Source organism: Balaenoptera acutorostrata, chromosome 19, assembly GCF_949987535.1.
Source record: "Balaenoptera acutorostrata chromosome 19, mBalAcu1.1, whole genome shotgun sequence".
NCBI classification, from domain to species: domain Eukaryota; kingdom Metazoa; phylum Chordata; class Mammalia; order Artiodactyla; family Balaenopteridae; genus Balaenoptera; species Balaenoptera acutorostrata.
The window spans coordinates 34,473,913-34,485,042 of NC_080082.1; the positions used below are offsets into that span (position 1 = coordinate 34,473,913).

An 11,130-nucleotide genomic window follows, 5' to 3' on the forward strand; every position below is an offset into this window, starting at 1 on the left:
GCCTCTGCCGGCTCCGCCCCTCACGCCCCGCCCCGCCCCGCCCCCACAGCGCGCGCCTCGCCGCCGGTCCAGCTCCAGAGGCCGCGCGGTGCGTCACAGAGGCCGCGGGAAGGTGCGTCTGGGGCTGAAACCGCCCGGCTCAACCGTCCCGGCGCCGGGTAGGTAGAGGGTAGCACGTACCTGGGCGTCCAGGCGCCCCTGACGCGCGTGCCGCCTCCGGTTTCAGTTTCCCGGTCCCTGAGGCTGGGTGGGGCCGGACGGAGGTCGCCGCCCTCCGCAGGGAATGGATTGTGGGAGGTGCCGCTCCGCCCACTGTCCCCTCCCCCAGTCTGCGGCGCCGGGACCCCCCTGGGCTTCTCCGACCCCTCCCGAGATCTCCGCTCTAAGCACTGTTCCAGAGGGGAGAAAATGCGCCCCCTCTCCACCCGAGCGTGTGTCCCGGACCCTGCCTGGACGCAGGCTGCTGGGCCATCCCACTACTCCCTGCGCCCGCTCTGCCGCGCCCTGGCTGGGGTTGGGAGCCGCAGGCCTTGTCGGAGGGTCCCCCCGCACGACCCCGAGACTGGAGAAACCTGTGCCCACCTACAGGGCTGGACGCGCTTCTTCGTAGAGTGCGTAAGCCATGGGCTCAAAACCACCGTCACACACCCCAAACCGACTTTATGCAGACTTGCACACGGAAACACGCACAGGCGCACCGGCAGGGAGACAGACACAAGGTGTTCAGCGTGTGAAGAAACTTCAGTTGCCCTAAAGTGCACCAGCAACCATGAAGAACCCTTCTTAGTTCAGAATGAAAGAAAACCCAAAATCTTTTAAGCCTAATTTGAGGACCATATTGTTGGCATCAGCAGAGATTTTCCACAAAGTGGTTATTTGCATGTCTTCCCAATTCCTGTGGGGAAAAGACAGGGATTTTAAGTGTTTTAAATCATCAAGAGAAAAACGGAAAATAAGTTAGTACGTTTCATGTGTGCCCTCTAAGCTTGGTCCAAAGTCCAGAATGAGCCCCTAACGCCCGATTTTGGCCTATTTTGGGAGCTCAATTTCCTGGAAAGGTTTTTTTGGCAAAGGTGAAAAATTAACAAATTACGAAGCATTGCTCTACCTTTTTTCTTGCTCAGAGAATAACATGGGCATAAATATGGAAAACACACTGAAAACCCTAAAGAATTTTGGTTCGTTCTATTTGTTTGTTGTTGCTTTACTATAAATCAGTATTAAAAGTTTTCTCAGAATGAAATTTGCCATGTCCTGAGAATTACATAGCCAGGAAAATGAGTAGTGATATTTTTATGCTATTCACACTGGCAAATTAAAAATAAAGCATTGTATAGAAAAAAGTTTCTTTTCATGACTTCAAATTTGTTTTAAACATTGAAGTGAGAAAAATGCAAAGCCAAAAAAAAGTAAACATTACCAAGATCCCACCGTGTAGAAATAACTACCATGAAGACTTTGATAAACACTCTTCGAAAAATCTCTCCATGCATATATATGTTTCAAGACAGTCTTTCTTATTTTTACTTATTTCCTTATTTACTTTAAATCTTATTCAGTCTTTTAAAATAGTTTTTCAGATGTCCAAGAACACATTAAATGATATTTAAACCAAAAAAAAAAAGTATTCAGAATTAGCAATAGTACACGCCGGAAATTAACATTTGTTATTTTTGAATGCTTGTTTCTTCAGGCAAACCTTCAGAACTACTAAAGTATTACCAAAATGATCATATGAGTTAATATATATAAAAGTAGTTCATAAAATGTGGGCTGTAAGGCAAGACATTACTGTTCTTGTTCACCTGCAGGTAACGCTGACTGGTTAGCCATGTCACATGTCCATGTTTCAAGGCATTCATTCAGTAAATCTTGGTTGAATGTTTAGCATCCTTGCAGAGCTGAGCTAATTGTTTTAGAGAAGATAAATAAGCAACCAGGGCCTTTGGCTGCCTTCCATGAATTTACTGTCTGGTTAGGGAGGCAAAAAAAGGTAAATATTTAAAGTCAAATTAAAATTCATTCAGTTAATTCAACAAACATGTCTTAAGCAATTATTATGTGCCAAAGTCTGGGGATATAGCAATGAACAATACTGACGATGTCCCTGCCAAGCATATAGGGTCAGACAGTGGCTAAGCGCTGTGAAGAGAAAGAAAGCAAGCTAAAAGGATAGTGACAGTGTGCTATTTTTAGATGGGCTAATCAGGGAAGGCTGCTCTGAGGAAGTGATATTTGATCAGGGACTTAAGTGAGGGAGTGGACCATGACCATCTAGGGAATGACACATCAGACAGAGGGAATAGCAAGTGCAAATTAGCAAGTGCAAAGGCCCTGAGGCAGGAATTTACTTTGTGTGCAGGATGATAAGGCAATGTAAATGAGTATTGAATGTGTATAGAATCATAAAGTATCTCTTCTGGAAGTTTCCTCAAAAACCATCCAGTCTAAAACAATAGGGAATTTTAAATACACAAAAATATATTCACTTTCCACAACAAATCTCAATGTTTTGTCTCAAAGTAATCTACTACTGCGACCAAAGAGAAAGACTACATTAATTTCAATAATAAATTTTGATTACTCAACCTTTTCATTTTGCTATTTAGAACATTACATTCTTTAAAACCACCTTCATTAAACTGATGAGCCAGAAAACACAGCTATCAAAAACCCAGACATTGGGGACTTCCCCAGTGGCGCAGTGGTTGGGACTCCACGCTCCCAATGCAGGGGCCCCGGGTTTGATCCCCAGCCAGGGAACTAGATCCCACATGCATGCCACAACTAAGAGTTCACATGCCACAACTAAGGAGCCCGTGTGCAACTAAGGAGCAGGCGAGCCACAACTAAGGAGCCCACCTGCTGCAACTAAGACCCTGTGCAACCAAATAAATTAATTTAAAAAAAAAAAACCACCAGACGTTATCCTGCATAATATAACGTCCTGTTCATTCTCAGCATTCTTGTTCTTATGGGGGAAAATATTGAGTTGATGGTCTCAACTTGCAAGATTTACAGAAACACCAAGATTCTGCAGAGTAAAAATCGAGTAGATAAATGAGAAGCAAGTTGCCCAAGAATCAGGCAAATTTAGGTACAATTTTGTTGATTTATTAACTTGAATAAAACAGAAGGGGAATTGCACATACATACTACTACATGGTGTTATTAATAATTGTCATTATAATTAAATCTTAGACAGTGTGTGATTATATTACTCCACTCCAGAGTTCACAAAACCATGAATAATGGTCACATAGTTATAGTTATTAGTATCTTCTGTGTTTAGCAAGTGAAGTATTTGCCCAGGTATTATTAATAATCTTGGGCTTAGGTACCATTTACAACTTTCCCTTTTTTACACAGAATATACACCATTGTACCACGTTTGTTTCCTCCTTTGTGAGTACAAAGAGGATTCCAAGTAGGGAATTACATTTCAATGAGACTTCAGAATAACATGCGATGTGGAAGCCTGTATCTTGTTCTGTACAATGGAAATTTCTCCCATTCCTAACTTTTAGAAAAAATATTGCTCAAATTGTGTGCATTCTGGGATCTTTGGAATGAGAGTATCTGTGTGTGTATGCATGTGTGTCTGTGTCTACACACGTGTGTGTTTAAAGTCTTTATACTATAATTTCTATACCATAAAATTCACTCATTTTAAGTGTACAATTTAATAACTTTTACTAAATTTACAGAGTTGTGCAGCCATCACCACAATCCAGTTTTGGAGTCCTGTGGGTTCAGGGCCTGAATAGGACAAAAGGCAGAGGAAGTAGGAATTCACCCCGTTTTTCACGCCTTGCTGATTCAGCTGAGACATCTCATCTCATCTCATCTTTTCCAGCCTGGACTGGGATTTATATCATTAGCGTCCCTGGTTCTCAGGCATTCAGACTTGGACTGAATTACACCACTGGTTTTCCTGGGTCTCCAGCTTGCAGACAGGAGATCATGAGACTTCTCAGCCTTCACAACTGCATAAGCCAATTCCTCATAATAAATCTCCATATAAATCTCTATATATGGATATATATTACATATATAACAAATCCAAATAATAGATAAAATATATATCCTCCCGGTTGTTTCCCTGGAGAGCCCTGACTAATATAGGTCATTGGTGCTAGGAAGCGGAGGTGCTGCTCTAACTAATACCTAAAAATGTGGAAGCAGCTTTGGATCTGGGAAATGGGTAGAGACTGGGGAAGTTTGGAGGCGCATTGTAGAAAAGCTTATACTGCCATGAACGGCCCTTTAAAGGTAATTTTTTTTTTTTTTTTTTTTTTTTTGGCCGCATGACTTGCAGGATCTTAGTTCCCTGACCAGGGATTGAACCCAGGCCCTTGGCAATGAGAGCGCAGTGTCCTAACCACTGGACTTCCAGGGAATTCCCCCTTTAAAGGTCATTCTGATGAGAGGTCAAAGAAAAGAGACCTGTAGAGAAAGTCTCAGTTTTCTTTGGGGATACCTAAGTAGTCATGAACAGTATGTTGGTAGAAATATGAATGGTAAAGGCTGTTCTGGTGAGGTCTCAGATGGAAATGAGGAACATGTTGTTGGAAACTGGTGGGAAGGCAATCCTTGTTATAAAGTGGTAAAGAACTTGGCTGAATTGTGTTTGTGTTCCAGTGTTTTGTGGAAGGTAGAACTTGCAAGCAATGAAACTGGGTATTTAACTGAAGCGATTGCTAAAAAAAAGTGTCGAAGGTGTGGCTTGGCTCTTCCTGGCTGCTTATAGTAAAATTCAAGAAGAGAGAAATGACTTAAAGACAGACTGTTAAGCAAAGAGGAAGTAGAACTTAATGATTTGGAAAATTCTCAGCCTATCCATATTGCAGAAAATGAGAACACTAAGGATATGGCCAAGTGACCATTTGGGGCATCAGGAAATGAGTAAGGATATGGCTGACACCCCAGGAGGAAAACTGCCAATTTGAACTGAAGGAGAAGGAAATAGGAAGGAATGAAGGAAGGCTGTCAAAGTTCGTGGATTTTACAGGATGAGACCATCGAGCTATTTGGTGAGATCATGTGCTGTTCTTCAAGACGAGAGAAGAGTGACCCCAAAGGCGATTCAGAGATCATCAGGGCTGCCTCCTTGGTTTCAGTAAAGAAGACCATTGCCTTGCTTCTACCAGGCCAGACAGCCTCTGCCCAGAGCCGGAGGGGTAGGGCTGCCCAGAGCTGTGGGGATGGGGCTTCCTGGCAGAGTCCTGGGGGCCGACTCTTGCCTAGTAGGGCTCTGGAGGCAGCACCTCCACCCCATTGGAGGTGGGACCACTGCCCCAGTGGGTCAGAAAGGTGGGATTTCTGCCCCAGTGGGCCTGGAGGGGAGAGCATGGAACCAAAGAGGGTTATTCTGGAGCTTTAAGATCTCATGGAGTTTGGCTTGCTGGGTTCTGGACTTGCTTGGAACCCATCACCCCTGCCTTCTTCCCTGTTTCTCCCTTTTAGAATGGGAATGTCTGTCCTATGCTTGTCCCATCATTGTATTTTAGAAACACATAATTGGTTTGGTTTCACAAGTTCACAGCTAGAAAGGAATCAACCTCAGGATGAATCATACCTCAAGTCCCATCCATACCTGATTTGGATAATATTTACATGAGACTTTGGACTTTAGACTTTAGAGTTGATGCTGGAATGAGTTTAAGACTTTTGAGCAAATGTATTTTGTGTGTGAGAAGGACATGAATGTGGGGGATCCAGGGGCAGAATATTATGGATTGAATGTTTATGTTCTCCCAAACCCTACTCCCTGATGTGATGGTATAGGAGTCTTGGGTTGGGGGGTGGGGGGGAGCTGGGTATAGGATTAGGAATAGATGAGGTCATGAGGGTGGAACCCTCACAAATGGGATTGGTGCCCTTAAAGAGTCATGAGAGAACTAGCTTCCTCTCTCTGTTCTCCACCATATGAAGATACATCGAGAAATTGGCAGTCTGCAACCTGGAAGAGGGTTCTCACCAGAATCTGACCATGCTGGAACCCAACCTTAGGCTTTCAGTCTCCAGAACTGCAGGAAATAAATTTCTGTTGCTTATAAGCCACCTTGTGGTTTTCTGTGGCATTCTGTTATAGCAGCCTGGACTAAGACACTTGTTCATGAAAGAAGTTTCCAAAGCCCCTGTGGAGAATCCAGTTTTACTATTGCTCTTGTTCTACTTTGATAGTTACCTTCTGCTTTATGCCCATCAGACAAGTGTGGTCTTCCCTGCAACAAAACCATTCCTACAAACTTCAGACAACCTCCAGACCTGCCCTATTTTACCTCCAGGACACATTGAAAGTCCATTCACTTCCGTCTCCTCCCACCGTATTCTGCTGAGCCCGGGCCACCAACACTCCATGCCTGGGCTGCCACAATACCATTCCAATTGTTGTCTCAGAGCATCCACACTTTAACTTCTCAATCCAACATGTCACAGCAACCAGAGTGAACTTTTAAAAATATGAAGTTGACTATATCCTTCGCCTTCAAGTGTATAATAAAATCAAACTCTAGATTTTTTCTGCCCAAACCCATTCCTCCTACTGTCTTCTGCATCTCAGTAAATGGTGACACCATTCTTCAAGTAGCTCAGGCCCAAATCCTTGCCATCACCCTTAACCTTTCTCTTTCCTTCCCACCGCCCATCAATTCCACCCTCAGTACTGCAGGCTCCACCTCAGACTAGATCTGCCTACTTCCAGGAAACACACCAGTGCCACTTCGATCCAAACCATCATTGTTTCCTGCCGAGATGATTAAAACAGCTTACAAACTGGTCTCCCTACTTCCACCGACGCCTCCCTTCAGTCTGTTCTCACCCCAGGAACCATGTGATCTTTTGCAAAGGTAAGCCAAACAACGTTTCTCCTCTGCCCTCAATTTTCCAATAGCTCTGCATCTTGCTCAGAGATCCTTACACCCACAAGGTCCTATCCCATCTGACCCCATCTCCTCTCTGACCTTGTGTCCTACCACCTGAGCGATGGCTTGCAGCAACACCAGTCTGCCGACTGTTACAGAACTCTCCAGCAAGCCCACAAGGTAGGGCCTGTGCACTTGCTGTCTTAGGCTGGAGCCCACTTCTCTTAGCTCTCTGTGCAGCTTCCTCACTTCCTTCAGGTCTCTGCTCCCATGTTGCTGCCCCTGCGAGGCCTGCCCTGACTGCACCCTTCACTTCTGTTCCATTTGGCCAGATTTATTGTTCTGCTTTAGCATTTATTTGCAACCTTTATCTGTCTGTTCCTTTGTTGTCTGTCTTCCCCCACTATAATGTAAGCTCCATGACCGCAGGGGCTTGATTTGTGAGGTGACGGACTCTAAGACGCATGCCCCCACCCACGATCCCCACTTACTGGTGTTTAATTCCTTCCTCTTCCATGCGGGTGGGACCTGTGACTTATTTCTTTTATATATATATGTGTGTATATTTATTTATTTATTTATTTAGGCTGCGCCGGGTCTTAGTTGCAACACTCAGGATCTTTGTTGTGGCATGTTTTTCAGTTGAGGCATGTGGGATCTTTAGTTGCAGCATGCTGACTCTTAGTTGCGGTATGCAGGCTTCTTAGTTGCGACACGCGGAGTGTTAGTTGCCGCATGTGAACTCGTTGTTGCAGCATGCGTGTGGAATCTAGTTCCCCAACCAGGGCTCGAACCCAGGCCCCCTGCATTGGGAGCATGGCTTCTTACCCACTGGACAACCAGGGAAGTCCCATGTGACTTATTTCTAACCAACAGAATGTGAAAACCTGATGGGCTGTCATTCCCATGATTATGTTACATAATATAAGACTTTGTCTAGCTAGTGGATCCACTCTCACTCTCCTGCTGGCCTTGAAGAAGCAAGCTGCCATTTGTGAACTGTTTGAGGGTGGCAACGGGGAACTTAGCACCTCTGATCAATAGCCAGTTGAAAACCTGAAGCTCTCAGTCCAGGCAGCACAAGGAAATGATTCTACCAACAACTGGAGCGAGCTTGGAAGCAGATGAAGAATCCAACTGAGCCTTCAGATGAGAACACAGCCCTGCAGACATGTTGATTGCAGCCTGGCCAGAGCCTGAAGCAGAAAACTAAGTAGTGCCCAGACTCCTGACGCACTGAAACTGAGAGGTAATAAATGTCTGTTGTTCTTAGCTACTAAATTTGTGATAATTTGTTATTCAGCAATAGAAAACCAACATAGTTTTTTTTCTTCATTGTTCTATCCTGAGTACTTAGAACAGGATCCAGCATATATTAGGTGCCCAATAAATGTCTGTTGAATTACTATATTATTATGAAAAAGCAAAACAGAGAAAACAAAGTGGACAACAGTGTTATAATATGCTACCACTTGTGTGTGTATGTGTGTATCTGCATAAATGTAGCATTTCTCTAGAGGGGTCTACAAGAAACTGACAAAAGTCTGGGGAGGAAAACAAAAGTATTAGAAATCCATGAAGGAGGGAGACTTTCATTTCATTTTATACCCTTTTGAACTGTTTGAAAAATAGTTTTATGCTATAAATTTATTCCTTAAACACATACACAACAGAGCAAAATAGCCCCCGTGACTTCAGATTTGAATGTTTTCTAAAGTAAAATCACTTCTTCAGCACTTACTCCTTTAGGCAGTGCTCTGCCTGCCCCATCCAAGCAACACCCTAGTCTATTATTCTTCCACCCAATCCCCCTCCAGGATGTTTCGTGGCAAGCATCTTCAACAAAAGAATTGCTACAGGGACTTCCCTGGTGGTCCAATGGCTAAGACTCCATGCTCCCAATGCAGGGGGCCGGGGTTCGATCCCTGGTCAGGGAACTAAGATCCCACATGCCACAACTAAGAGATCGCATGCTGCAATTAAAGATCCCGCATGCTGCAATCAAAGATCCCACATGCCGCAACCAAAGATCCTGCATGCTGCAATGAAGATCCCGCACATGGCAACATGCCGCAACTAAGACCCGTCGCAGCCAAATAAATAAATAAATATTTTTAAAAAAGAATTGCTACAGACAGAACTAAATATATTTTGGACTTGCACATCATGCTTTGACTGCCTTACAAAGAAGCAGAAAGGCAAATTTTGTTTCCAGACATGTGTAAGCCAAGCCACCAGGGCCTTTTCTATAGTAAAATGTGAGACAAAACGTGCCAAGTTTTTCCCTTATTGTAATCATGTATCCAGTCTAAAAGGCATCTCATTCAAGAAAATTTTGAATAATTTAAGTTATAGAGTTACGCTGGAGTTTGGGGCTGGTCTGATAAGCTTTGAAAAATGTGGCCAAAATAATAGGGGGGGGGCAATTTCCATATTGGTTTGGCAGAAGGGAAAAAAAGCCAACTGAAATTTGCAGGCTGAGGACAAATGGACTCATTGCATAGCAAGGAAAACTGAGTCAGAGAGTATAGCATAGAGCTCTGAGAGGCCACACACCCTGTGCCACAAATAGAAATTGCCAAGGTTACCACTTACCAAAACAAACAAACAAAAAACAAACACACACACCACACACCCACACCCCCACCCCCCCGTAGACATCATGCCAGTGGAATAGTTTCAAATTTGTAGCCCCAATCTGTTTTGAAACTAGCCTATATAACAAATTTAAGATATACTGAAAGCCATTTCTCTTAGTGCTCTAGAAAATATTTGACATAATTATTCACTCTCAGTAATTAGCAAGGTACTATGACCACAGCAACACAAGGTTACTGACCTTGTTCAAAGTTCTAAAACTGAATCTGAAAACACACAATCATGAGTGGTCAATGATTAATCAACATCTGTGAATTAATGGCTAAAAAACAGTGAGTAATAAGATATCATCGCTATCCAGCTTCTCAAATCGTAATTCATTTCGTGTGAGGGTATATATGTGTAAAATATTTCAGTTTTTCATAGGTTGGCTTGATTGTTCCATCTGTTCAAGCCACGAAATTTGCCAATGTGGCTACAAGGTCATGACTTTGAATGCTATGAAGATCAAAAGCTGTGCTCAGCCTCTTGGCCAAAGTAACATCCTTCCCAAGAAACATTTGGATACTTAACTAATTGGTATTTTTGCCATTCATTCATACATACATACATTTACTCGTTCCACCAACATTTAACACTGGGGTACAAAGAGGCACAAGTCAGGGGCATCACTCATAATCCAGTGGTCCATGGGTGTGTGGGTGTGTTTTCTAATCAATATATGTCATTGTAGCCCAAACTTTTTCATTTGGCTGGAATGCAGGCACCTGGAGGACAGGCATAGGGGATGTATAATTCAAATGGGGCACCGGGGAGCCCCTGGAGCAGACTGTCCTGGTGACACATCCTTGTACTCCCAAGAAGAAAGAAGAATGATCAGGAAGAAGCTAGCTCAACATATCTCAAAGAACAAAAATTGCACGTCTCCCTCATTCCTACTTCTATCAGTCTGTGGACACATGTAATAACAACTTCTGTTCTAAAACTGTTCAAATACATTTCACATGGCAATCAGGCAGTTGAGAAAATCTGACTCTAGTGGAAACTTATGTTCATCTATAATATTATATGACCTATAGCTCATTTTTCCAAATCACAGTGAATTAAATATCTTACTACCAAATATGAGAGACCCTCCCAATAATGTTCTCTTACCTTTATTTCTTTTATAGCCATTTCAACTCATGAATTATTAAAGAAGCAAGAGGAAATGGAAAGTGAATAAGAAAATTACTTGAAACGTCCCTGTGGAGTTGGACAAGCTTTCACGTAATACCACATAATGGGCTTCCAGGGATGGAGAGGGAGGATAAAGGATTCACTCTAAAAGTCACACACTCATTTGGAAAAAAATCTCAATTTCAAGCATACATTAAGTTACATACATACATTTTTTGTGTCTCTCCGATTGACAAAGATTAAATAGTGTGATTATACCCAGTGCCGGTGAGGATACAGGAGAAACAAACCTTGTTTACTATGTGTGGAAGGGTAAAGGGGAGCAAAACTTCAGAGGATTATTTTGGTCCATCTATCAAATTAAAAATGTGTATGTCCTTTGTCCCAGTGTTTTAGTCTACTCGGGCTGCCATAACAGAATATCACAGACTGGGTGGCTGGCTGAAACAAAAGAAATTTATTTTCTCTCAGTTCTGGAGGCTGGAAG

The 11,130-nt window shown here is 43.1% G+C and overlaps 1 long non-coding RNA gene across 1 annotated transcript; it reads left to right on the forward strand.

Annotated features, from left to right (window-relative positions):
- The first annotated feature begins 68 nt into the window (after positions 1-68).
- On the forward strand, positions 69-10,923 carry LOC130705766 (uncharacterized). The gene is made up of 3 exons (XR_009006161.1): positions 69-158; positions 6,666-6,851; positions 10,637-10,923. It is a non-coding gene; the product is annotated as an uncharacterized LOC130705766 (long non-coding RNA).
- Positions 10,924-11,130: the final 207 nt, after the last annotated feature.